Raw genomic sequence first — 22,769 nt, 5'->3', positions numbered from 1 at the left:
AACATCCCTCCTTACTCAGGCGCATGGCTCAGCCTCTCTACACGGGTATTTCCTTGGCTATAAAACACCCACCTCAGGAAAGCAGTGAGGAGTCTGTTACTACTGGTAGAGCAACTAACCAGGGCCTGGTACATTAGCACTGAGTACCCCTTACCCCTGAGGCTGACACAGGGTTTCTCAACTAGGGAAAGAAACCAGCCACCCAGGAGGGTCCAGCCGTGCTGGTAACAGACACACAGACCTCTATATCATTCTCTCCTATTTCCTCTCCTCCTTCCTGTCTACCCATCCTAGCCACTCGTCAGAGCATCCCTGAGACTGGCAGCCACCTTTTCTGGGAAGCCTTCCTGGTACTCCACCACACAGCCCTCTCCCTCCTCCTTGAAATCCCATTGCCTCTTAGAATCCCACGGCCCAGAAAGACACCTAAATAGTTTAAATGCCTCATCCCTGCTCAGCATTGAGCTCCTGAGAGGTCTTGCCCTCAGCCTCCGTCAGCACAGGCTGAGCACGCAGAAGTCCCTGGATTGATGAGCAATCCCCCAGAATGCCAAGCCCTTGGCTCAGCTGACTGTGGTGGGGGCGGGGAGAGACCATTTATGTGTCCTGATTCTATTAATTAAGCTTATCGCCTGTCTGCTCTGCCTCCTGAGCCTGCGTAAGTGTTCCAGGCTGCTCTTTGCACGCACATTAATGCAGAGCAGGTGAGCAGAACTGGATGGCTATCTGAGGCCTGGGCACCCCACCCAGCAAACAGCGCCACCAGGCATGGGGCGCCAGCCTCAGGGACTCAACCTGCTCACCCCAAGGGCACAGAATCTGGGGAAGACAGGCCCCATCTCTCTAAAATGTCTGCCCCACCTGAAGGGGAAGGAGGGGCTGGGACCAGAGGAGCTGAGAACACCCACCCCTGCCTTCCTCCCTGTAGGAATAGGGCCAGGGGACCATGCACAGTGCTCCTGAAGCAGGAGGGGCCCAGGAGGGTCCTCCCTCATCTCTCTTCTCTCCCCCCAGAGAAGTAGCAGGCCTGGGCTGCAGGCACAGCACAGAAGGCCCGTAACACTCCTGGGAGGAAGATAGCAACGATACAAGTGTTCTCATAGCATAGATGAGGACTCAGGGGTGTTATCCAAAGTCACAGAGTTACAAGCAGATCGACACCAAGTGCCCTTCTGCCGCCACACTGCCTGCTGGGAGATGCCCTTCACGGAGAGGGAGGCTCCCCGCTTCATCCCTGCACCCTTGTATGGTGACTTGTCCTTTCTTGGTCTGTTTCCTCACCTAAAAAGCATTGGAGGCACCTCGCCATAGGAGCACGGTGAGCTTGGCAGAGAGGAGGCACTTGTGGAGACAGCATCTGACCCTGCAGTCAGAAATGCTTTGTCCTGCCCCCGGCCTGTCCGGCCCCAGCTGGGTGCCCAGCTCTGAGCTCAGCCCAGGGCAGCAGGGTGGGTGGGAAGCTGTCATTCCTGCAATCCTGCCTGGCACTAAATCCAGGGCCAGGAACACAGAGGAGCACCAGAGTGGCTTTCAGGGACATTGAACGGACTTGCATAGGGTTTGCCGTGTTGTCAGGCAAATCAGGTCCACACACACACACACCAAGCCCTGGCCTGCTGACCACTCAAGGAGGGCCTCTGTGCCACTCCCACGAACATCAGGGATCCTGCTCTTGTCGGCCCTCACTCTTCCCCAACCTTGGCGCCCAACCAGTGCCGCTAGGCAGACATGAATGGGTTGATCCCCCCAAGAACTCTGCTGGCCTCCAGGACACCTCTATGGAAACGGAAATCTGTTTCTAAGGGTGGCCTGCACCGGAGAAAATTAACAGTCTCCTCTCTGCCTCGCCCTGGCTGTGTGACCTTAGGCAAGTCACCTCCCTTCTCTGGGCACCCGGGTCATGTCTATGAGGTCCCTGTGCCTGTAAACAGAAGCTGGCGGCTTGGTTCCGGAGTCCTAGAGGTGAGGAGGGCTTTCCTCCTCCTGTAGGAGGCAGCGGGTGAGCCAGCTCTCTGAGGCTCTGGCGGTACAGGCATTGCAAGCCCCCAGCCAATCCTAAGGTCCCTGGTGCACCAGAGTTGGCGTCGCTGCAGCCGGAGGGACGCGGAACTAGTGGGAGGAAAGCCGTCCCGCAGCTTGCCCGATCTGAGAATTGCCAGGCCCCCTGACCCCCTCCCTATCCTGTTCCCTCCCCATGCGCTGGGGCTGGGCTTCCCGAGGGAGGGTCCCCGCCAGCTGACCCCAGGCGCCCTCGGGCCGCGCGGACGCGTCTCTGCGTCTGTTCCCAGGCGAGCGAAGCCGGCCCATACCTCTCCGCGGCCTCCTGGCTCTCGCCCTCCGTCTACCCGACGCGCCCCCACCCACCTGCGGGCCGCGTACCCGCACTCACCCTGGCTCGACGCCCTCCTGCCTTGGGTCCCAGGCGCGCTGCCGCCCTAAGCTCTGCTCGCATTGGCCTACCCGGCAAATGTAGCCGCCGCTGCCTATTTCCCAGACCACCAAGAACATGCCTATCCCCCTCCATCCCACCCGGGGAATGTGTGCCTCAAATAGCCACCATGGTTTCACTCCTGGACCCTCCGTGGTTCTCCCTGTTGTTAAAAAAAAAAAAAAAAAAGGAGAGCCCGAAAAGACGGCTTTGTTCAGCAGTGTTAACAAAGACTCAAGCAAGCCCAATTAAGGCTGCTTTCAGCGCAGCCCTTCCCTCCCTCTGGCCCCTATTTTGCAGCCACTTGCTTTCCCGTAGCTGTGAGCCTCCCCTTCTCCAACCTTCTATCAACTCCTGCTCCCAGATACGCAGCTTATGTCAGTTTCCCCAGTGTCTGCCTCACTGGCGGTTGAATGAATGAATGCGTGAATGAATGAGTAAATGAATGCATGGGGACATTTACATATAAACAGTTTTCGCACACTGCCTAGGCCCTAATAGAAGGGACTGCATTAAGTTTTAAGTCAAAGTAATGAAACACCAGGGACCTGGGGTGCGGGCAAGACACGCAGGTGACTGAGATATTGGTGGGGCATGGAGTGGGGAACAGTGGCCTTCTGGGGGAGCGGGTATCACAGTGCCCAAATACTAGGTTTCTAGACTTAAAACCACCTTGCAGTTAAACATCTGGATTGTGATGCAGAAGTTCTGAGTCTGCATGGAATGTCGCCTCAAATAGCCACAGTGGCAGTGCACCTACCCTCACAGTGTCCCCTGTGAAGGTAGGATCCATTTCAGCATTTCATATTATGTTATTTCAGTTTATCCCACCAGAACCCTGTGAGGCAGGCCTAACTAGCCCCATTCAACAGATGAAGAAACTGAGGCTCAGAAAATTTACCCTATTCAAGAGCACTCAGTTAGAATGTGGTCGAGTCGGGATTTGAACCCAGGTTCCATCTCACTCCAAAGCCCTTCCTCTTTCCTCTGTACTTCCTGCCCTTTGTCTCAAATATAGTCCTTTTTACCCATGGTTCCTCCCTAGGACCATGGAGGGTAGTGAGAGGTGGCTACATGTGGCCACAGGGTCTATGATCCTCCCAGGCCAACACATAGAAAATCCCTGGGTAGAAGTTAGGAGCTCTGGGGTCTTATCTCAACTTGGCTGCCAACTAGCTCCTTGACCTTCCATCTCTGCTGTCTCTTGAAATCATACCCACAGCTTTGTGGGTGCAGTCACACCAACACACACACACACACACACACACACACACACACACACAGGCCTTCCTCTCTGGGTCAGTTGGAGCTGCCATTTCTTTAGTTGCCCACACTGGGGCCCACATGTGATCAAAAAGGATCCCTCCCAGACCCAGAAGGCTCAACTCCTGTTGTGGGGACAGAGCCCCAGAAAGCAGTTTCCAGGCTCTCAGCCTCACGTAGAAAGGTGCTAGCTCAGGTAGTAAATGGCCATCAACTGTGATTGGATGGCCATCAGCTGTGGCTAGTTGGCCGTCAGCTGTAACCAGTGAGCCATTGGCCACTAATATAACTGCCATGGCTTCACTAGCAGAAAATGGGGGGCTAGCAAGAAGATGGCGGCTGAGCCTGCTAGCGGTGCAGTGAGGGTTGCGAACAGTGTGGCTCCTGCTTCCTGTTTCTCCAACCCAGCTGCCAGCGAGAATATAGTAGTATGACTCCCCTACCTATGGCTCCGTGGGTGTTCCTTTTTGGCCTCACCATATCCTGCGTTCTTATATGGGGAGCGGGAGCAGAGACCCCGAAGGCCGCCCCACACGACACCTGTGCATGCAGGTAGAGTGCACCCAGGGAGGACCAAGACCTGAGCCTGCAGGTCTCCACAGATTCTGGAAATGTCATGCCTCTCAGGTGAGTCCTGAACAGCCAATCCTGACCTTTTGACCTTCACCTCATTCCTTAATTTGTGAGTGATTTCCTGAGCACCCACTGGACCCCGGGCTGCCAGCAAAGGAACACAGGAGGTCTCTGCCTCCCGGAGCTCATGGGGAGGGTGTGGGCTGTACTGGAGGAGTGGGCAGGGGAGGGGACAGTCAGATCACCTGGCTTTACATGTAACCCCCAGGTCTGCAGGACGTGATGACCACCTAACTCCACTGGACTATGTTTTCCTTATCTATGAAGTTGATATTTACATTTACAGCACTTTGGGTTAAAATGATTTCAAAAGATTCAGTGAGATGTTGAACATCGTGTTTTGCACCAGACCTGCCTGGTGTGTAGCAGGTAGTCAATGAAAGCTGGTCATTAGGAGGTAAACACAGCCTCGGTGTGGGCCTCAGGGCCCAGCAGGGGCAGGGACAGGGACAGGGCTGGAAGGGCCTGGCACTGTGCCTAAGAAGTGCTCTGAGGACAGGCCCACCAGGCAGGCATGCTCAGAAAGGCCCCGCCTGGGATCCGCCGGTCAGCCCTCACTCCCTAAGGCACACTCTGCTGTTCCAGTCCCCCTGCTGGACCCACAGACGGCGGCCCTGGAGCTCCCTGGGGCTCTCTCAGAACTGCTGTCACCTCAGGAGCACACCTCAGCTCGCCAGACTCTTGTAAGTGACACACACACAGACACACACACAGACACACACACACACACACACACACACACACCATGCTGGAGCCTTGTGAGGTGGTGGGCCTGGGCCTGGAGTTTGGCAGGTGTGTGCGGGGCCCCATCCAGGGACGGGGACGGTGCCACATGGTCACGGTGGAGGGTAGGAGCACATTTCCAGACGGCGCTGCCAGCCCTCACCATGTTCCAGCTTGTTGACACGGTGATGGCATAATTACAGTTTCAATCGCAGATTAATAATAAGTCATTTTTGCAAACGAGGAGGCAGGTCTGCACTGGAAAGGGCCCCAAAGGGCCTGTCGCCTCTGCTATCTGAGGCTGCTGGCCGCTGTTTGATGTTTTCTGCCGAGCTGAGACTTTCCTAAAGACGGTGCTAACAAGCTACCCAGGTAATAATACCCCTGCTGGACTCACTGACCTCTGGATGGAAGGAGGTGTGTGTGTGCGTGTGTGTGTGTGTGTGTGTGTGTGTGTGTGTGTATAAAAGTGGTGCCTATGGCAGTCAAGATCTGGGGTGAGTATTTATGGGTGCTGGTTTGTGTGCATGATGTGTGAGCATGTACGTATATTGGGGAGTGTGTTCCTGTGTAACATTAGCAATGCCCAGAGGGACCCACGCCTCACAGAGAAGTTGAGGCCCCTCTCCCGTCCCTCCTCCACCCCCAGGGAAGTTGTGCTGGGAGACTGGGATGGACAAAGGAAGCTCTGGACCTCCAAGATGCCCCTGAAGAGAGCGTTGGGGTGCGGCAGGGGCCCTGGCAGGGCCCAGGCCAGTCTTGCACCCCCTGGGGCACCCAGGGAGGGCTGAGAACCTGCCCAGATGGCTGTGTTCCGAATGGGGTTGGCGAGGAGCTAATAATAACAACAGTGACAATAACAACCATTTATGTGTGTTCTGAGCTTTCTTCTTTTATATTCTGTTTTATCTCCATGATCTCATTTGATCCTCATAACCACCCTGAAGGGAAGGAGGGCAAGTCTCATGACTCCCACTGGCCCCAGTAGAAACAGGCTCAAGAAGGAAGGGAACCTGCTCAGGGGACATAGCGGTGGCTGATAGAGCTTCAGGTGTTCTATGGATTGGATGGAATCCTGGCCCTCTGCTCGGGCCACATGCAGGCCTCCTTCAGACCCTCACCCACTCCATGGCAGCCAGGGCCCCCAGCCAAGAGGCAGGCAGAGTTCACAAGCCTGCTTTACATTTTCCAAATTCCCTTTGGAGGAAAAGGGATACTGCACCTGCGGGGATGATGGTGTGAGTCTGTAGACTGGGTTCCCAAGAGCTGGACATGCTCGGGCCAACCTCTTCGTGTCTGGCTCTGTACCTGAGCTTCATTGCAGACCAGCCATGCTTGTGCCCCTGAACCTGGCTCCTCACAGGACAGTGACTTGCTGAGCTCATTCCCCAAGGCTACACCTGGCCCAGGTGCTTTAACAACCCTGAAGGTGTGGTCCTGCCCAGGCAGCTGTGGCCTGGTGCCCCAGGCAAGAGCAAAGAGCACCAGAGGAGGCAAGGGGCTGAAATGGAGGGGAAGAGGATGTGCTCACACAGGCTTGGCCTCGAGCTCCTGGCCCTGCCCCCTCCCGATGGGGGCTCTTCCCTGGGGCTCCTTGTTACCTTGCTCACCTGAAGGTCAGGCCTGGTGCTTGCTCCACTAGCAGAGGGCCCTCCTCGCTGTTCCTCCTGCTGAGCTGTCTGACTGCCCGTGGAGTCAAAGCAATTGGAAGCAACATTCAACTGGCCAAATGGAGGGAGGGGCCTGGGAGGCAGGTGGACAGTCCCATTTCTCAGCTGGAGAGACTGAGGTGGAGCATCACAGAGGCAAGGAAATGATTCAGGCCGGAGCCCGACCTGAGCAGCCCCATGGAGCCTCTGTTCTGGGCCCTCCCCTGGAGTTGGCAGGCAGGAGTAGAAGCCAAAGCCCTACCTGAGGGGCCCGCCGCAAAGCCCCTGCCGGGGGAGGCCTGCAGGACCGGGCATAACCAAGCCCCTTCTTTTCCCAGGCCTCTGCTCAAGCCCTTCAAGGACTCCAGAATAAAGCACTACTTTGTCTCCTAACCTCCTGCTCAAGGCCCTTAACAAGTGTACCCCACTCTACCCCACACCATACTTCCCAGGAATTCACCGTCTCGGGACCTTTGCCTGACCGGTCCCAACCGCGACCACTGCCATTGCCCAGCCCCGGTCAATGCCATTCTTCTGCCTCCTCTCTGTCTTTCTGAAGCTTGGACAACTTTCAGAGCACTGCTCCTCTTTCTCCAGCCTCCTTCGGATGCACCAAGCACCGTATCTGGCACGAAGGGCGTTCAGTGAGCATTTCCAATGAACGAATGAGTGAGTGGCTGAGTGAACAAATGCCTGGCCAGCTGGCCCTGCCTTACTGGATCAGTGTCGTCTGCACCCATGAGGAGAAATTTAAAGTATGTGAGCTTTTCTCTGAGTAAAATTAGGCCCCAGAAGCCAGGCTGGTCTCTCTCCTGCTCCCTGTGTCATTGGGGGCCCCAGCACACCCCAAAGCACCCATGGGAGCTCCAGGTACACGTTATGGTTAAGAGACCCAATGGGAAGATGGGGTCAAGCCAATGATGGATTTTTTTTTTTTTAAATACGGTCTTTCCCCCCTTCATCCCAGGCCTTATTCTCTAGCCACATATGAGACATGTTCGTCTGTCTTTGACTTCTGTTTTTCATCTTATGTTTTGTTTTTGCCTCTGTTGCCTGCTTGTAATACTATAGCAAATAAGAATTATTGCATGCTTCCTCTGGGCCAAGCTCCGTTATAAGCGCATTGCATATACCGGGGGTGCCAAAAACATGTATACACATGACTTGTATTCATCTTTTGTTATCGGTATATATTGAGTGCTACAATTTTAATACAGTTATTTCCTTTCTTAAAGTGTGTGTACATTTTTTTAGCTCCCTCTGTATTAAGTCACTTAAGTCCTATATAACCCTTTAAGTCACTAGTTCTCAATCAGGGTTGATTTTGCTCCCTGGGGACACTCGGCCATGTCTGGAGACGTGTTTGGTTGTCACAGCCGGGGGTGGGGGTACTACTGAGGGCTAAAGGGTAGAGGGGTTGTCGTGACACAGGACAGTGCCTCCCAGCAAAGGATCCATCAGCTCCAAACCTCAACGGTGTCGAGGCTGAGAAACCGTACTCTAAGCCTCAGAGTCTACAATATTGTCAATGATGCTCGTCTAGTTTACCACTGAGAAAAACGAGGCTCAGGGAAGTGAAATGACTTTCCCAAGGTCACACAGCTAGTCAGCAGGTGTCTTCAACCCAAGCAGCCTGGGCCACAGTCCATGTTGTTGGACTTACTTGGTCCCCTTCCCTGTGGGCAGCTCTGTCTTCCTCCACACAGCACTGAAGTCACTTGTCAGTCAGAGGGAGGACTGGTCCCATCAGGGCCCAGCTGAGGGTCCCGAGTATTGAGCTACATCGGCCACCGCTGAGAACCTGGAACGTCCTGCCTCAAGCCTGCCCCGGCCCTGCAGCCCACGCCGACCTCCCTTCTCTGAATGGGGTCACAGCCCCATGCATGATGCCTGCCCACGTCCTGTGGAGGGACTGTATGGAGGGCAGAAAGGAGCCAGACTCAGGGGCCACACCCCTCCTGTGTCCCCACCTCACCCGGCCCAGGGCTCTGAACTTGCCGTTGGTCCTTACTCAGCCTTCTGTGGTTTGAACACGAAGGAGTAGGCACAGAGATTCTGGTATAGACGAAAATGCCTGGTGGACAGATGTGAGGCGAGAGGCCGTCAGGCTGCCTCCAGGCGCCGTGGGGGAGGAAGTGGCAGTTGAAATGAGGAACCTGCAGGGCCCTTTCAGACAGCAGGCAGGAGGAAGAGGCCCTGTGCAGAGGGAGGGAGATGCCAGGACTGGCTGACACTGGCCGCCTCAGGCCCCTGCTTGGCCAGGCTTCCCAGCCACTCTCCCACTTGTGAGATAGTTGGCCAGGATGAGGGACCCAGGCTAGAACCAGATATGGAAAAAGCCAGCAGGTACAGTGAGAAATCTCCCCACTTACTGGCCCATTGCTTTTGGGGGGAGGCAGCAGGGAGGGAGGCACCCGTCTTTCTCCCCACCCAATCTGAAGAACACGGCCTTGCACAATCCAAGAGTCTCCTGCTGCCCATCCCCTGCCTGCTAGAGGGACATGGTGGGAGAGGGAGAGAAAGGTGGCAGAAGTAGACACAGGCCAAAACAAGAAGAGATCCTCAAGGGGATGTGAAAATGAAGAGAAGCCACAAGATGAAAGATGACACCCCATGGAGGGGCAATCTCAGCCCAGGGTAGGAGAAGCTGCTTCCTGCAGGAACCTTTTCAGGCACACAGGCCTCTGCTTGCCCCCTCCTAGACCTCCTAAGGATACCTATTTCCCAGGAGCCTCTCCCTCGGACACCCTGGAGTCTCACTCTGGCCTCACAGTCAGTCATCCAGATTGGGGAGCTCTGCTTCTGCTGTAAATGGTCAGGTCCTCCAGCTGTTTTGAGATGCATCACCAACTCACCAGTCTCCTCTTCCTGAAGTTAAACAGCTCCCTCCCACCTCTGCAAGAGGCCACCTCATGGTACACTTAAAGAGAAAGGGAGAGACAGGAAAAGCAATAATAAAAAGTACCTTGCTATATACTTTTATATATTATCTCATTCATCCTCGTAACATGCTCATGGCTATACCCCCAGCACCTCTACAACAGTGCTGAGCGTATCAAGCATCCCATGTTCATGGATCAAGAGACTTAACAATGTTAAGATGGCAATACTCCCCAAACTGATCTCCAGAGTCAGTGCAATTCCTATCGAAAGCCTAGATGACGTCTTTGTAGAAACGGGCAAGCTGATTCTAAAATTCAGATGGCATTGCAAGAGATCCAGAACAGCCAAAATAATCGTGAAAAAGAAGAACAAAGTAGGAGGACTCACACTTCCCGATTTCACAACTTACTACAAAACAACGATAATCGAACCGTTGTGGTACTGGCACAAACAGAAACATAGACCAATGGAGTAGAATTGAGAATCTAGAAATAAACTCACACATTTATAGTCAACTGATTTTCAACAAGGTTGCCAAGGGCATCCAATGGGGAAAGAATCGTTTTTTCAACAGATGGTACTGGGACAACTAGATTTCCACACCCAAAAGAATGAAGATGGACTCTGACCTCATACCATATATAAAAATTAATTCAAAATGGATCAAAGACCTAAATGTAAGACGTAAAACTATAAGACTCTTAGAAGAGACATAGGGATAAGACTTCATGACCTTGGATTTGACAAAGGATTCCTAGATATGACACAAAAAGCATCAACAACAACAAAAAAAAATAGATACATTGAACTTCAACACAATTTAAAACTTTTGTGCATGAAAGGACATCATCAAGAAAGTGAAAAGACCACCCACAGAATCAGACAAAATATTTGCAAATTGTATATCTGATGAGGGACTTGCATCCATAATATGTAAAGAACACTTACCATTCAATAATAAAAGGACAAATGACCCAACTGAAAAATGGGCAAAGGAGATGAATAGACATGTCTCCAAGGAAGATATGCAAATGACACATGTAAAGATGCATCATTAGTCATCAGAAAAATGCAGATCAAAACCACAATGAGATACCACTTCATACCCACGAGTATGTCTAGGCTCAAAAAGTCAGATAATTGCACTTCTTGGCAAGAATATGGAAAAATTAGAACCCTCATACATTGCTGGTGGGAGTATAAATGGTGCAGCCGCGTTGGAAGCTAGCTTGGCAACTCTTCAAAATATTAAACATAGAGTTGCCATATGACCCAGCAATTCCACTCCTAGGTATATACCCAAGAGAAAGGAAAACATATGGTCATACAGAAATTTGTACATGAATGTTTGTAGCAGCATTATTCATAAAAGGCAAAAGGTGAAAACAACCCAAATGCCCATCAGCTGGGGAATGGATAAACAAAATGTGGCATTTCCATGTGATGAAACATTGTGTAGCCAAAATGAGTGAACTCTAATGTAAACTGTGGACTCTGGTTGATAATGATGTGTCAATGTTGGTTCATTGATTAAAACAATCTGGTATCACACTGTACCACACTGGGATGTGTGGGATGGTGTGGGAAGCTGTGGTTGAGGGGAAAGGGTATGTGGGAACTCTGTACTTTTCATTCAATTTTGCTGTGAACCTAAAATTGCTCTAAAAAAAGTTAAAAAAAAAAAAAAAAAAGAAGTGTTGATATATTAACATGGATGAACCTTGAAAACATTATGTTACGTGAAAGAAGCCAGACACAAAAGACTATATTATATGATTCCATTTATATAAAATATTTTAGAAACAGGAAATCTATAGAGACAGAAAACAGATTACTGGTTCCCTGGGGCTGGTGTCGGGGGAGGGAGTTAGGGGCGTAAGTAAGCTAAAGTATACAGGATTTCTTTTTAGGGTGATGGAAATGTTCTAAAATTGACAGTGGTGATGGTTGCACATATCTGGGATTGTACTATAAAAACCAATGAGTTGGACACTTTAAATGGATGAATTTTATGGTATATGAACTATATCTCAATAAGGCTGTTAAGAAAAAGACATTATTGAGGCAACTGAAACTAAATATAGGCTGTGTGTTAGAAAATTGTGTCAATATTAAAAACTTTCTGATTTTGATAATTTAAAAAAATTCATGGACAACTCTATAAAGTCGCTACTGTCATGATTACCATTTTACAGGTACAGAAACTGAGGCATGGAGACATCAAGTTACTTGCCCAGGATCACACAGCAGTCTAAAAACCCATTGTCTTTACCTCCACCTTATTTCTCCTGGCACCCTGGTGTTTTCCTTTATAGCACTTGTAATTTTATAGTTTTTGTTCTACAAGAAGATAAGCTCCTTGAGGGTAGGGACAAATCTCTTCTGATTTGCCGCTTCTCTATTTATTTAAACAAATATTTATTGACTCTACTTACTATAAGCCAGGTCTGTGTGTATGAGTCAGTGAAAGTATCTCATACAGGTCTTGGCCCATAGTAGGTACTTAATAAACATTCGTAGTTTGGATAGATGGATTGATGAATGGGTGGGTGCAGAGGTGGGTTCTGGACAAAGCTCACTAGGCTTGCACTAGTACGTGGTCTTATCTTCCTCACCTACCTACCTTCCCCCTCCAGCCTCCACCCTAATCTTTAGGCCCATCACATTCTGAGACCCATACCCACTGAACAATGCTCCATCAAGGCTGCATGAACTTTCCCCATCCTTTCAGGCCCTGCCAGGCCGCCTCACTTCCTCCGGAAGTCTTCCTAGCCCAGGTGGTCTCCTCCTTTCCTCACTCCTTCTGATGCACAATATTTGATGGACATAACATATCACCACCGGCCATTTTCTGGAGATGGTCCTGCCCTGGGATGCAGATCTGGGGGCCGTGGCTCTCTCCTTTTTTTTGCTCTCCCAGCACTGAAAGAAGCCACTGCATTGGCCACACGAGTAGAAGTTGTGGCTTCTCCCTTGGCTGACAGGGAGGACGCAGGCACTGGTGGCAGGGAGACCCTTAGGAGCACCAGCTCTACCGGGACGGTTGGGGGAGGCTGGGCCAAAGCCTGACCCCTCGGGCCGGGCTGGGGCTGGGCTGGCAGGGAGACGCAGCAGGGGCCAGGCGTGGGCGCCTCCCTCCCCTCCCAAGCCCGGGCAGACCAGCCCCCAGGCAGGCTGGAGGCCTGTTTGCCTTGGCCCTGGGCCAGGGCCGCCCCGCCAGTGAGTAATGCGTGAGGACTGCCTGGCTCCAATTCAAGGGAAACGGGCTGGAGACGGGGCCTCCTCAGCTCAGCCTGCACGGGGCTAGGTTCTGGGGGCAGCTTCCCAGAAAGGGCCTGCTGCGTGCCTCATGGCCACTGCTAGGTCTGCAGTCGCCGCTCTTCTCCCCCTCCTCCTATGTAGTGACCAAGGACAGGCAGAGCTTGAGTCCCCAGAAAAAGATCCTCAAGCATGGCCCAGGAACCCAGCCACCTCCCCACACCCCCCTAACAGAGCTGGCCATTCCCCGGTGCTGTCTGAGCACCTACTATGCGTAGAGCAGGGACCTGCTGTCAGGGAGTTCATGGGAGTTCAGGGGGTGGGGCAGGGGGCAGGTGGTGAGCCGAGGTCCAAGGCTCTGGGTGCTCATACTGGAAGTATTAGTACTAGAAGAGGCCTCCTCATTTATCTGTACCCCCAGTTCCAGGTGGGAACACTGAGGCCCAGAGAAAAGGAATGACTTCCCAAGCCACACAGTGACTTAATAGCAGCAAGGTAAGAACCCATCCTCCTAACGACCGATCGGGCCCAGACCGCTGCTGCTCCAAAAGGTGGCCCGGGTGTTCAAACTTCATGCTGTCACGATGGGGGGACAGTGCTTAGGACATTTCTAGTTCAAGGCTGGGTCCTCTTGCAGTATTCGCAAGGGCTTGTCTCATAGTGGGTGCTCAATAGATAGGCTTCTGCAAGGTTACAACTCTACCCTGCTGAGTAGCCTCTGCCTGCTTAGGACCCGAGTGACCATCTGGGTGGGGATGACGCCATGTCATCATCACCATCAGGAGACACAGAGACTCCCAGCCCTCCTGTCCCAGTGGGATGGCTTTACAGCCAACCATGCCCTGTGCCCTTCCCAGCCTCCAGCCATTCTCAGGCTTCATAGCTGCAAACCACAGAAAATTATTCTGGCTGAGTTAAGCATAAAAGAAGAGTCCTGACAGGATCCTGGGTCAGTCACAGACTCAACAGCGGGCGGGGAACTTCTCTGGAGCAGGGTGGCTGCCAAAACCACACCACACAGCTGGTCTCTTGAGAACCCACTGGCTCCTACAGAGCGCCGATGACTCTTCTCTCCCCCACTGACATCAGCACAGGATACCGGACTGGAGACCCTGCTGTTCCCCAGAACCGGGATGTGGCCACTGCCCACCCAGGAGAATTCTCCTGCATCCCTCTCTGTCCCCAGGTCCTGACGCCAAGACCAGAGCGGGGGCATGTGATTGGCCGATCCCAGGTCACAGGCCTACACTTGGCCCCTAGGGAAGCTGGTACCTTGCTCTTTAGGCTCTCAACAGACTTAGGAGAACCCCCAAGCCGAGTAGAGAGCCCAGATGACATGCAAGCAAATCAACACTAACAGACGCCGTCTTGATTGCATTTCTCCATCTACAAATCCCTGTTTATCCCAATCCCTGCCCAGGCTATCAAAAGTAAACATATGCACAGAAGGGCTTTGGGGTTCAGCATGGAATTGTATTATGTAAGTAAAATTCTTAGCACTGGATTCCATGTTCAGGGCACCTGTATGGGATGGGCACCAAAAGTCACTGAGAGCATCAGGCTGGACAATCCTCTGCAGCGGGTTCTCTGTGCGAGTTGAGGCCTGAGTGGTCAACTGTGTAGGGTGGGGAGTGAGTCCTGGAGGGGCAAGCTCTGGTAACAACGGATGGCCCCTACACTGCCTTCTGAATGGGGGAGGGGGGTCTAGTTATCTGCAGAGCTTTAATTCTGCTGAGTGGACTCTGCAAGTTGGAGCCAGAGCGGAATTGCTCAAGACAACAGAGCAGCCGCTGAGTTGCCAGCGGATCCTTAGATTTCCTTGGGCTATGCAGTCCACAGCCATGCTTAGAAGGAGGAGAGGAGTGAGGGGAGAAGAAAAAGGAAGAAGCACTGTATAAGTGCTCCAGAAATACTAGCTACTATTAGTAATACTAGTAGTGGTCATCGTTATTGTTGTGGTAATAGTACCGAGGAGCCCAGCAATTCCACCACTCACGCGCTGCCCATCCACACACTCTTTGTGGGTCCCCTCAACAGTCATGAGAACAGCAAAAAGGGTTTCCTTTTCCTCCTGCTCCTGCTCTTCCTCGTCCTCTCCCCACTCTTTCTTCTCCCCCTGCTGCTCCGTGACCACCCGAGTCAGCCTAAGGGTCCACACAGCCTGAGTCCTCACCCCAGGCTGGCCACCAGTCCCCACGGATTCCAAACCCAGAATGTCTAACTCTCCTTCCCTCTCTGCCCCACATGGTAAATGAAAGCATGGTATACGTGAGCTGCTGTGTATATGCCTTGGGTCCTGGAAGAGAGAGAGAGAGGGGCAAACCTAGGGGAAACATGACTGATCTTTTGGAAGGGATTGCACGCCACTGATTCCCCCTTTTAGAAATAGACTCTAACTGAAGTATAGCACGTATATGGAAAAATGCACAAACTAAAAGTGTATAGCTCGATGAATTTCACCAACTCAACAGCCCATGCAAATAGCCCACCGATTAAGAAACATCATCAGCCCCAGAAATTCCTCTTATGCCCCTTTCCTGACATCTAACACCCTAGACTCATTTTGCCTGACATTGAACTTCATACAAAAGGACCGTCATACAAATGGAATCATACAGTGTCTGTCTTTGTGTCTGGCTTCTTCAGCTGAGGGTTATGTTGTGAGATTTGCTCTGTTGTGTATAGTTGTAGTTCCTCCATTCTTACGACATCCACTGTGTAAATAAACTGCATTTTTTAAAAACTCAGTTCTATTTTTGATGGACATTTGAGTTGTTTCCAGTTTCGGGCTATTTGAATAGTGCTGCTATGAATATTCCTGGACGTGTCTTTTGGTGAACGTCTGTATGCATGTCTGACACAGGTATGATTATCTTTAGCTTTAGTAGATACTGCCAAACAGTTTTCCAAAATGTTAAACCCATTTATAACCCCCACCATCCTCATCAGAGAGTTCTAGTTGCTCCACACCTTCACTCATTTGGTATCAAGAGGTATATCTTTCAAATGAATACTAGCATCTTTTCAATTCAACTCCCATACTAGACAACATAAAAATGAATGATCTACAGAAATTTCTATGGTGTATCTTAAGTGACGTAAGTAAGTTGCAGGCCAATACGTATAGCACGACTCCACTCGTGAAAATTATGTATCTGCTTATTTAGAAGCAAGGCCAAGTTCAGAAAGTGGGTATATCAAAACCTCCAAGTGGTCACCTCTGGGGAGTGGCCTTGGAAGTCATTGTTTTAAATGATGAGATTAAAGATAATTTTTACTTTTGATTTTGTGTTTTCCAGTATTATTTAAATTTCAAAAAACCCCACCACACTGTATGAATAAAATGAAATTCTCCATCCCTCACATCCCATTACTGCCCCACACCATTCCATTACCTACGGCTGGCAGACTGACCCTGCCTTTCTTGTTACTCCCAGCATTCTCCCCTGTTCTGGAATTACCCAGGGCAGGGCCTCTGGGACAGGTCTCCCGGGCTCTGTAATTTCCCTGGCTGCAGCGTGTCATTAGAAGATCTGGTGTTGATGACACAAAGCCCAGACGCAGCAAAGATTCCAGACCCTGATGGGAGAGAACAGCCTGGCCACCAAGCCAGCCTCCCGGCAGAGACAACCTTGCCTCAGTGGGACCTGGGCCTCAAACTGTGTTTTAACCTTGGGGAAAGAATCCAGGAAAATTGCTCTTTTGAAGCTGCAGCCTCCCATGGGGGCTCAGGACTCAAAGCAAGGGCTTCAGAAGTAGGCAGACCTGGCTCCTGCTCTGCCACCCTTTCTGGGCCTCCTCTTCCTCACCTGTAAAATGGGGGCAATGGTGACCTTTACCTTAGAGACAACACCAAATGCCTTGCAGAGGGACCCTGGCACACACTTAGCCTTCAGGAAACACAGACTATTGTTATTATTATGATCGTGGTGGCGGCTTTCTCTGTTACCACCAGCCCTAAGAAATACAGGTTTGCATTCACCTTTTTTGGGGGGAAAATTCTTTTCAGAAATATTGCAAAGAAAGTACAAACTTACTTTTCTTAGGAAAACTGAATTCACTTGGAACTTGAATGCATATATTTCAATCACAAAGTTGTCATTCGACGTTGATTCATCCAAGGGATATTTGTCAAGTGTCTACTATGTGTTGGGGAGTGTCCTAGACACTGGGGGTACGGCAGCAACCAGAGCAAAATCCCTGCTGTCACAGGGCTTTGTCTCTGCCAGGGGAGTCAGACAATAGCCAAACCAACAAACAGACATAGAAGAAAATGTGAAATGTGTATCTAATACAATTCATATATCTTCAAAAAAAGCTATGAAGAAAAATACCGCAGGATTAGAGGAGTGAGGTACTGTGAATGCCATCTGACGATTCAAATTGATGTGTTCAGTTGAGCCAGCATTCTGTTCTGGAATTTTCTCTCTTGTTGGCTGAGTGAGGAAGTCTAGAGGACACTGGTCTGGCTGGGCCTAAGTTGACCCAGGCCTGGACTGGAGCTGTAGTTTGCTCCTATGGAGATGGGTGGTTTGAGGAGGACAGTAGAAAGAGCTACAAGTGGCTTGTAGGAGGTGAGCGAGTAGGGAGCCTGTGCCCTTGCAGAGCACGCCAGCAATCCCTCAAGGGGCACCATTGACGGTGGCACTTTGGTTCATGTCGGTTATAGCAGGTATTTACGAGGTACCTGCTATGAGCCCAGAGCTGGGCTTTGTGCTCTGAAAGATTCAAGTATGAGAGCTGGTGTCTGACCTTAGGGAGCAACAGTCATGCTGGAGGTACAAGACCAATCTCCATAAAAGAAGAAAAAGCAACACAGATTGTGTCAGAGTGTGTGGAACAGGCCGTGGACTCAGCTGGAGAGGCAAACCGCCAAATCTCAGTCAGGTAACACATAAAAGGTGCTCATTCACACAAAGGCAGCTGAGGGCCCTGGAGTCGACTTTCTGGGGCAGTGATTCAGAGAATCCAGGCGGTTTTCACCTTATGCCTCCATCATCTCAAAAACATATCTTCCAGGTCCCTACGGCAGAGGGAGAGAGAGAGAGAGACAGCTGCATGACCAGTCACCAGTTCTTCAATGCTTTATCCAAGAAGGGCCATGTGGTACCTCTACTCACAGCCCGTTGGCCAGAATTAGTCACATGGCCCCAAACAAACTGCAAGGGCAGCTGGGAAATGCTGGGCGCACTGGGCTACCCTCTGAGACTGAAATGTCTCTGCTACAGGCCATTCATTACTGCCGGGTTCTGGAAAGCTGAGTGGAGGAAGAGGAGTTTGGAAGGGGCATTGGACAGAGCAGATGAGGCCATGCTTTGGGTAAAAGAGCCGAGGGATAGACTTAAGAACTACCAGGCGTGGCTTTGCCATTTCTTGGCTGGGTGACTCAAGTCATTGATCTCTTTGACCCTCAGTTTCTTCTTCTGAAATGGGGACAATCAAGCTCCCATCCAGACTCATTAGGAGAATGTGTGAAAGGCTCACTGCACTGTTGAGAACTAATGTAATATTGTTATCTACAAATTAGTCATGTTTTCTTTTGGGTTCAATGCAGCTCTAAGAGAGACATTCTGTTTCCACCTCCATGACCTCTGTGTCCTTCCTGTAAATCCAAGGCATAGATTCCATCTCATACTTTTCTACCAGCGTGCCCACCGTGGCCTGGGACCCCGCTGAAGGCAACACCTGGAGCAAGGACACATCCTTCAAATGTTTGCTTTTCTCGAAAATTCGTGTCAAGTCTGCATCCTACTAGTAACATACATGGGCTTAGGATAAACCAATCATGTTCTTTCTCCCCCACAGCGCCTACTAAAATGGCAGCTCTGGGAAGATATATAAGCCCAGGTTTATTTATCGGCTCTGCCTGGCCCAGGGCCTCCATGTGCACTGGGTGACCTTGGAGCTGGGGTCTGAGATCCTGCGACTGTCAATCCCAAGGAAGGCTCATCACACAGGCTCCCTAGGAAGAGGCTCCCTCCCAGCTCTCCTAGTCTCTGTGGCTCTGAAGCGCACCAAACAGACCCTGCCGTGAGCCCGGCCTGGCCCGAACCCAGGCCATTGGCCCTCACCCCCGCACCCCAACCCCCAAAGCCAGTAAGTCGTCCCTGAATTAATCAAAGGCTTACACTGGTCTGAACTCACCAGGGGCCTCCTCCAGCCGCCACTTTGTGTTCGGTAGATTAATTGCAGCTGGGGGAGGGGAGGGAATCCATTTTTAGAAAATCATTACTTTCAGAAAGAGAGGGGGGCGCTTCTGGTTGGGGAAAACTGCTGAGCTGGCAACTCAGGCCTCCTGCGTGAGCGCCAGGAAACCCGGGACTGTGCAGGCTGCTCCCTGCTCAGCGGGCACCGCCCAGGGGCCCAGCCCCCTCCCCCTGAGCCAGGGCACCCCAGCGCTCCTGCCCTGACTGCTGCCAGCCTCCACTGCCTGCTCTGGCCTGGGCTCAGTAGTTTGCTGGTGTCCTGAGCAGGAATATTGACCACCCCCAAAGCCAATTGGCTTAGTTGACTATATTATCTCAGTCCACTTCTTAACAACACACCCAGGGCATGGTCAGCTCCTGACTGTGGCTCTAGGGAAAAGAAAAGGTCGGGGATCCCTAATCACCACTGCCTTGAACTGAACATCTATGAAATTGCCATCTTTGTAGGTCAAAATGGTCAGATATTAGCAATCCCATGCAGTTCCACCTAATTATCACATGACCAGCTCTTCAGACATATTTTTCTCACTAATCCTCCTCATGGCTCCATGAGGGAGGTGTAACGCCCATTTATATTTCAGAAATTGAGGTTCAGAGAGGTTAAGTGACTCACCTAAGCGAGTACCGCATCGAAACCCCGGTCTGTGTCACTCCAAACCCCAGGGCAGTGTCTTACATCCGATGCCCTGTCAGATCCCCGACCCCACCTGCCCAACACTCATCAGTCACCAGCGGTGCTCACACTGTAGCACTGACAACACACAGCCTGACAAAAAGCTCCTCTGTCAGCTGGATGTGGAGAGCGTAATGACCCATCCGGAAGTCTGCATTTGCTATGGGCTTGGGTGCAATTCCAACCTCTCCCGCAGGCTGTGTATGGGTGTCCTTGGCAAATCCCTCACCGATTGGAGGTTCTGGCTCTTCCTGAGTCAGCCAAGATCTGACTGCTTCATGCTGCAGTGGGGCCACAGGTGGCGTAACACCTGGGAGGCCCTTGGTGCCTACAAACGAGCACACACATCAGGAGTTGTTTCTATTGCTTGGCAATCAGACCAGCTTGGTTCTTCCAACCTAGAACTTGTTTAAGAGAAAACATATGCCCAACAGAATCAACCCTTGACCCAGGCCTGCCCATAGAGATTAGATAATAGAAGTGATGAAATCTGATGATACTACTTACCAGGTAGGGGACCTTGGGCAACTCTAGGAACCTCAGTTTCTTCTTCTATAGAATGGGGCTAATGATAATGGTATTTACTTTTAGGGTGGTTGAAGGATTACATGAGACCATCCCAATGCAAAAGGCTTAGAAAACTGCCTAACACATAGTCAGGACACAGTCAATGATGGTCATTACTATTATTATTATTATTATTCCTAATCCAAGCTAAGCCCACAATTCTACCTCTCCCTCCCTCATTCATGGAACAAGCTCTGTCTGAGCCCTGCACCAAAAATTGCTAGGGCAGAGGATCCTTACTGGGGCTACAGCTGAAACCCCAGAGTGCCAAAAGCTTAGGGTTCGGTAGAGAAGACAGAATCCTACACCACCAATGTTCCTTTAGGGAAGAAATTTTTTTAAAAGAAGGAGGCTTCCTGGAAGAGGTGTGGCCTGAGTTGCGTCCTGAAGGATAAGGAGACGGACAACTGAAGAAGGAGCCAGAAAGCACTTGGTGGGAAGCACCTGAGCAAGGTGTGTTGGAGGAACTGCAAGCCATACGGTGCCTGGGGCCCGGAGTCTGTGTGGGGCAGGGAGAGAGGAGGGAGGAGGCAGTTACAGGGTGAGGTTGGTAGAGGTACGGGCTGAGGGGCCACTTTGAGTAGACGAAGGTCAAGGAGAGACTAGAAGTCCCTGACCTAAATCATCCTAGTGGAGATGGAGAAAGGGAACATTAAGTGAGAAATATGTGCATTTTATAATCATGGATTAAGTGAGGCAGGGTGGACAGGATTTGGAATTTTATTTCATGATGGGGGGATGGAGCAAAGGAGATGGGAGAATCCAAGTCTGGTTGGGGCAGCTGAGACAACTCCAGGTGAGAGGAGATGAAACAACCACAATGAGTCACTGCCCAGGAAGAGGGCAGAACCCTGTTAAGATACCCCCAAATTTGAGGGGTGAACTGAGAGAAGAAGGAGGAGAACCAGGCAGCAGGAAAACTTCGCTCCAATGGAACTTCTGCTCTCCCTTCACTAATCCAAAGTCCACCTGGGCTGAAGGTCCCGCCCTTCGTGAGTCCCTCACTGGTGGTCCCAGGAACACACCACATTCTGCCTGTGCTGCTGGAAACTAGCTCAGGTGTGGGCATCTTGTCCTCCAGCCCCACGGAGGGCAGGGTGCCCCTGCAGCACAGTCCTAGCACAGGGGAGGTGCACAGGGGATGCCTGTGGGTGACGGCCTCTCTGGGCAGGTGAGGAGTGTTGGCTACCAGCAAACACCTGGCTTCCCCTGTGTTCCTCTTTCCTTGCCCACCCAGAGCCAGCCACCCCTCACGCCCTCACCCCAATTCTGGCCTCTTGGGGCTGAATATCAAGTCCAGATAACAGGAGGGCATAAAGGTGGTCACAGCTCCTGCCTACCCAAACAGCAGGGCCAGGTGGCAGCCTGGTGGCCCACCTTCCCGATATTGATTCCACCACACTGGATTCCATCGAATAAACATCTTTACAGGGCATGGACCAAGGAGTCAGAATCACTCAATCCTGAGTCAGACCCTGGTGTCCCAAAATACTTCCTCCTGAGTGACCTTGACCAACTCTTCATACCTCTCATTTTTGCAGAGGGTCCTAATGATTCCCTTAAACACTTAGCATCATGCCTGGCACCTAGTGAAGCATTCAATAAATGGTAGCTATTACTAAAGCGCTTGCTGGCATGCTGGTGCAAGTTAGAGCAAACTAAAATGACTTTGACAGCCCCCTAATGTTAACACCTCCTACCCCACTCCCTCTCCGCCCCCCCCACACTGGTGTTAATTAGAACCCTCCTTGGGTGTTTTCCAGAGATGGGGTTTTACACTTATTGTGGGTTGCAGAACTAGAATAAATGGAAGCAGGTTTCAGTTCGACTGAGAAAAAGCAAAATGTTTTGAGAGGTAGTGAGCTCCCCATCGCCTTATATGAACAAGTGGGCCTAGATGACCATTTTGCACTAGTGCTCTGGAGCATACATCAACATGCATTAATATTTCTCAAAACACAGTTGTATGAGAAGTCTCTTGAATGAAACGGTGGTGCCAGTCTGCTGTAGTGCCTTATGTCACGATTTGGCAAAATGAAAAATTGGCTCTTACTTTGGCCCTCCAAAAAAGTTTTGAAATTATACTGGTTTGTGATACCCCAAATGTTAACCCCCATTTCAAAGAGACCTCCTTCCTAGATCTAAGGTTCAAGACTCTGACACTGACACCTACACAGCTCGGTTGGTGCCCAATTTGGGCTCATGAGTCCTTGAATCTAAAACATGGCTCAGATCAATCATGGAAATCCTAGGGGCAAGTACTAAAGAGGCACTTTACCAGCAAGTGCCATTGGGGCTGGGCTGGGTGAGGGGACTAGTTAACTGGCAGTTAAGATTTCAAGTGGGTGAGAGAAGATGGTCGAGTAAAACCTGGACTTGTGCCTTCTCCAGTTTCACCTCCTGGAGTGCCTGGTCCAGAACTTGGAACCTAAGAGGTGGCCTGGTCCCTTCCCCCACCAACACTTGTCCTCCCGAGCCTTCCCTCC

Source organism: Rhinolophus sinicus, linkage group LG09 (assembly GCF_036562045.2).
Source record: "Rhinolophus sinicus isolate RSC01 linkage group LG09, ASM3656204v1, whole genome shotgun sequence".
In the NCBI taxonomy this organism is placed as follows: Eukaryota; Metazoa; Chordata; class Mammalia; order Chiroptera; family Rhinolophidae; genus Rhinolophus; species Rhinolophus sinicus.
This window is presented reverse-complemented; position numbering follows the sequence as displayed.